General features: G+C 41.7%; 1 protein-coding gene across 1 annotated transcript in view; it reads left to right on the top strand.

The window, feature by feature from the left end:
* The first annotated feature begins 859 nt into the window (after positions 1–859).
* LOC306863169 (gamma-1-syntrophin-like) overlaps positions 860–6,000 on the top strand; it is a 32,166-nt gene continuing 27,025 nt past the window's right edge. Inside the window, exon 1 of the mRNA XM_079406380.1 lies at positions 860–1,016. The gene's annotated coding sequence lies outside the window, so the exon portion shown is untranslated. The remainder of the gene's footprint in view (positions 1,017–6,000) is intronic.

Below are 6,000 nucleotides of genomic sequence, written 5' to 3'. Positions count from 1 at the left end.
GTCCATGCTAGCTGGATGAATTTGTGCCAGTTTGATTAAATGCAAAGCCTTTAAAAATAACAAAAAAAAAATGAAAAAAAACTTCATTTAAATGAAATAGTTAACCTAAAAATGAAACTTTCACCATAATTTATTCCCCGTCATGTCATAGCTTTCTTCCGTTTTGCACAAAAGGAGTTATTCATAGCAGAATTTCCAAGTTTTTGCTCTTTACTATGCAATGAAAGTGAATAGTGACCACTGTGGTTATTCTATCCAGCAATATTTTCAGTGAATAACTTATCATATGGCTTTATAGCACTTATAATATCCCGCAAGTATAATTTTATTTATTTACTTATTTTAATGTTTCACAGCAGAAAGAAATGACATAAAGGGGAGTAAATGATGAAAGAACTTCATTTTGGGTGTTTTCTATTGCTTTAAAAGGATAAAAAATAATGTATCCTAACTTTTTAAGATTATAAGGTTAATTGAATTTATTTGCATTTTCCACCATTTGAAACCAGACCAACGCAACTACATTTGAAAAACAGCTCACGCTGAATGAAACCGAATGTCAGGGTCTTGATTTTTTTCTGTTTTTAACTTGACACAGCATTTTAAAAGCGCAATGCTCATGGTTGGACATTTAAAAAAAATGACACTCTGTTGCAGCAGGAGATTAAATTAAAGAAACGACTATTTAGAGAAGCTTTTACCGCGCAAACTGTTTTAATGGTGGAAGCGCAGCACGCTGTCTGCATGCTAATTCAAGTTTGGATGCTAAAAAGAGCAAAAATATGTTAAAGAAAAAATCTACTGAATTGACCTTGCTAATCAAATCATTCTACTTTACTAATTCCCTGCTTTACTCCAGCAGCTGTAGGACTCTGGCTGGGCCTGAGGGCCAAAACCCTGTACAGGAATAAAGAAGAAAAACATCAGCCCTTAACCAGAATCTGCAAAGACTCCCCTGCCTCCTTCCCCATGGCTTGACCTCCATGCTGTGCAGTGCTGAAGATCTTTCCCTGGAGGTAAGCCGAAAATACTCAAGCCTCTAACTGGAGCTTGACAAAAAAAAACGAACGTTCTGTCATCATTTGCTCACCCTTGTGTCATTCCAAACCGGCATGACTTTCGTTCTTCCCAGTTTTGAGTGCTACGGTTGCTAGTTTATGGGATTTTTATGGTGCTTTTTTGTCCTTATTGAAGCTTGACAGCCACTATAATCATTTGTTGGGTGGAAAAGAGCAGCGTCAGCATGGTGTTTCACTGACAAACTCATACGGATTTTTATTTTTGAGCGAACTCTTCCTTTAAGAACATCTTAGCCGAATTAAATTTGCTGTCATGTTATTAGAAAGCATATTAGACTCTATTTCTTGTCCTACTGAGAGGAACGCTGTGTTTCACTCTGTACATTGCAATGCAGAAAACGTAATTCTTAGCGACATCTCCCAGAAGGCTCAAGGAATTGTTGCGAGACGCCAAACCGATGAGGTGCCTGTATTAAAATAATGTTGTAGATGAAAAAAAAAAAAATGCCATACTGCACTGGCCTGTTAACATGCAAATCACATCTCATTTTCACAGAATGGCAAAGTGAGTGAGTCAGTGTGAAACTGTATGAGCTGAATGCAAGGCATGTTACTGAGAGAAAGCAAAGCATAGAAACAACAAATAGTAAATTATGTAGTCATGGCGAAGAACACCCAACAATTTCTATTTTTGGTCGCAAGCCACAGCAAATGCGATTTAATGAGCTCTGAATGTATAAGAATGACCTTGGTATTGATTTTTAGCTGTGTTGCACATGGTGTTGTTTTTAATAAACCAGTACTGTAACAATAATACATGGTAATAGTGTCATAAAATACAAAGTGTTAGTGTTTTAAGGCATTTCTCAGGATACTAGGTTATAGAAAAAAATATAAGATTATATTTTGCATTAACAAATCCAATCCTGTTATTTGTACAAGTTTTATTACTTTATTTTCATCACAGTTAAGCATAGGCTCCCATTCTTATTATTGTAATGTGAGAAAATTGCTTATTTTGATTTAAAAAATAATTTAAATAATTAGTTTTATTAGAGTAATACGAATATAAGGAGAATCATCATGAAAAAAAAAAAAGATTGCAAAATAAATTCATTTAAAAGTCGGAATGCATTGCGATAATGAGAATTTATGTGCTTCATAATGTCACAGTGCAAAATATCAAAATTTTTGGGGGTGAATATGACTTGAACATGTTTTAAAAAGGTGCTAAATGTTTTTTATTTGTGTATTTTTTTTAAACAAACTCTCTGTTTTTAGTTTTATGTTATATTGTGTCTTTTATTATTGTTTGTGATATAATTGTTTATTTATTAGTTTCTGTTGCCAAAAAGTGCCTCAGAGACTGTCTTAGGCCACTATGAAAGGAGATACGAGCTTAATAAAAATGTAATAGAATATTTAAAAAATAACATTCTACATTCTAAAAAAAACTATTCTTAAAAGAAAGTAAAATGAATGAAATCATTTACTTTAAAAATCGAATGAAAATTATCATTAAAAATATTACGAATTGCAAAATAAATAAAATTAAAATCTCTGAATGCATTATGGTAATGCCAATTTAGGGAGCGATGAGCTTCATAACATCACAAAGAAAAATATCCTACAATTGTTTGAGGTGAAATATGACTTAAACATGTTTTGTGTCATTGTTATTGCTTTTTTAGTGTGCTGAAAGTTTCATATTTGTGTAGAAACTAATTTTCTCTGTTAGCATAATGTTTTATCTTATACTGTGTCTTTTATCATTGTTTGTGACATGTTATGTTGGTTTATTAAATTCTATAGCCAAAAAGTGCCTTAGTGACTGCCTTAGGCCACTATGAGAGCTTCATCGAATCAATAAAACATAATGAATATTTTTTCAAATGTTCTACATTATAATAAACTATTGAGCGTCCTTCTGCGCATTCCTCTGATAGATGACAATGAGAGTGATTCCATTAGCCACACGTTAAACTTATTGGCTTTTCTCGGTCTGTATGACGGAAGCTGCAGATGGCATGCGAGTGGAAAGACCTGTAGACCTCATAGAGATGTTTATTAGGGAACACTCGTTCTTGCCACACCAATGAATTATTCATAAAGCTGCTGTCTGAAGGCCTTGTGTATTCTGCCAGGACTTTCTTAGCTGGAATCGATCCGTGGTGGAAATTCTGAGCGATCTGCGATGTCTCTTCTAGCTCAGAGGTTTTAAAGGGGCATGTAGCTCATTTTGGCAGATGGCACTCAAGAGGTACTCACCATTGCTGCTTTGGAGACACACATCCTCTCCGTTATGAGCCTCTGAGATTGCTATTTCCTCTTAAGTGCACTCCATGTGAGGACAAGGTTCATCACTGAGACGGCTTTTTGTCAATTTTTGGCATATAATGGGGAATTTGGAATCTAAGGGCTTGCTTATGAAGGTATCTTATGGCACATGCCACTTATGCAGAAATGTTCCAACATTTTACCTTTCAAGCACTCTTAGAGCAAAAACACACTGATTAAAATGAGGGAAAATTGCAATTTTCTTTTTATCTCACAGTTTAGACTTTTCTTTTTCTCACAGTTCTGAGTTTATATCTCACAGCTTCTGCGTGAGCATCTTGAACAGAAGCTTGTGAAGGGCCCGGTTGAAGACGCGCAGATCCAAGATTGGTCTCAACCCACCGCCTTTCTTGGGTACAATGAAGTAGGGGCTGTAGAACCCCGTCCTCATATCGGCTGGAGTGACCATCCTTCGCCAGGAGGACTGTGATCTCTGCACGCAAGACAGGAGCATCTACCGCCTTCACTGAAGTGAAGCCCCTGAACTTGGGAGGACGCCGGGCGAACTGAATCGCTGGAGGCAGCAGCTGCACGCCGGTGCAGGATGTGCCTGATGGCCTCAGAACTGCTGGGCGAAGTTCTCCACTGCGTCGCCGAAAAGGCCGGTCTGGGACACTGGGGCATTCAAGAACCGCATCTTGTCAGACTCCCTCATATCGGCCAGACACAGCCAGAGATGGCGTTCCTGGACCACCATAGTGGACATTGCACAGCCCAGAGACCGCGCAGTGACCTTCGTCGCTTGTAGCGCGAGGTCAGTAGTGGTACGAAGCTCTCTGAGAACTTCTGGGTCGTGCCCACCCTTGTGCAGGTCCTTCAGTGCCTTGGCCTGATGAACCTGCAACAACGCCATAGCGTGTAGGGCGGAAGCAGCTTCACCACAGGCCGCATAAGCACTGCCAGTCAGGGCCAACGAGTACCTACAGGCCTGGGAGGGGAGCGACGGATTTCATCGCCAGGTGGCAGCGGTATTTGGACACAATTGCATCACAACCGATCGCTCCACCGGTGGGATCCCGTATACCCCCGCGCTGCCCCACCGTCGAGGTTGGTGAGGGAGGACGAGCCACCGGATCGGTTTTGGGGCAGTGAAAGGTGCCGTCCATGATCCAGTGAGCTCATCATGCACCTCCGGGAAGAAAGGTACCGGGGTGGGGCCCTGAGAACCAGCGCGAGCCACCCCAAGAAACCAATCGTCCAACCTCGAGGGTTCGGGACGCGTTGGAGGTTTCCACTCGAGCCCGACCCTCTCGGCACCCCGGGCAAGCATAGCCACCATTTCCGGATCCGAATCCGGCATCGCCGCCCGCCCAGAAGGTGGCAGTGGTGCCGAATCATCACCTCCAGAAAGGTCTAACTCACCCTCCGATGCAGCGATCGACATCCGATCGTCGGGGGGAGCACCAAAGGATACAATTGGTACCCCATGAGAGGGTCCAGCCTGTTCTCTCGGCAGCTCCACAGGCTCCTTCCGGGGGAAGGAGGAGCCCTCGGAGGCTGGTTCCCCGGAGGGGAATTCCTCACCGTCACCGTAAGACCAGTCCGGCTACTGTCAGAAGTAGCGCTCCCCTGGCTCCCGTCAGGTGGAGCCCTAGATCTAGGCAGAGGCATAGGCACCCCGCCCCTTTGCAGGAAACAGAGTCTGGTCCGCAACTCCGCAACGGGCATTTTCCCGCAATGGGAGCATGACTCGTCCACGAAAGCCACCTCAGCGTGATTAACGCCCAGACACGAGAGGCAGCGATCGTGACCATCACCCGGCGCCAGGTAACGGCCGCATCCAGAAACGCACGGATGGAAGGGCATCTTTAAAAAGACGTTCCACCCGTGAATGCTCTTTCAGAGAAATTACTCTTCTAGTGTGCTGAAGCGCACAGGAGAGATGGCCGCTTGCAACACAATCAGGGGGTAGTGCAAACCGATGTGTGCAATCCACTCGAAAGGAAGGAACCACCGTCGCTGAAGCGCCGTGACACCAGCACAAGAGACCTCCGGAGAGAGTGCTTGACTGTCAGACACCGTAGTTGATAGGCTTTGTCAGGAGCAGAACGATGAACCGCTCGGCTCTGAAGCAAAAAGCTGAGTATGCGCTGCACTTGCTGCCTACTTATACTCATGCTGTGATCAGCGGCAGCTGGATGCAATAATCGCATGCCAATGTGCATTGGCTCGTTTAGATACACTCATAGTGGATTGGTCTCTCTAAGCAAGATCCCAATTCGTCGGACGTGACTCGGAGTGACCTACTGATAGGGAACTGTGAGATAAAAAAAAGTCGTAATTACCTTTTTATTTTTTATTCTGTGGTGGAAAAAAAAATAGAATTGTGAGATTTAAGAGATTTTAACTCAGATTTGCAACACATAAACTCAGAATTGCGCAATATAAACTTGCAATTCTGATTAGAAAATTCAGAATTCTGAGATATAGATATATATATATATATATATATATATATATATATATAGATAGATAGATATATATATAAACTTGCAATTGCAAGGGAAAAAAATAGATTTGTGCAATGAAGTCAATTACCTTTTTTTTTATTCTGTGGCAGAAACAAAAAAAAAATAAAGAATGTGCAGTATAAACTCAGAAGGACTGAGAAATAAACTTGCAGTTCTGACAAGAGAAGTCGAAA

Source organism: Barbus barbus (assembly GCF_936440315.1).
Source record: "Barbus barbus genome assembly, chromosome: 44".
Lineage (NCBI taxonomy): Eukaryota > Metazoa > Chordata > Actinopteri > Cypriniformes > Cyprinidae > Barbus > Barbus barbus.
The sequence above is the reverse complement of the archived record's forward strand: the minus strand, read 5'-3'. Positions and strand labels throughout refer to the sequence as shown.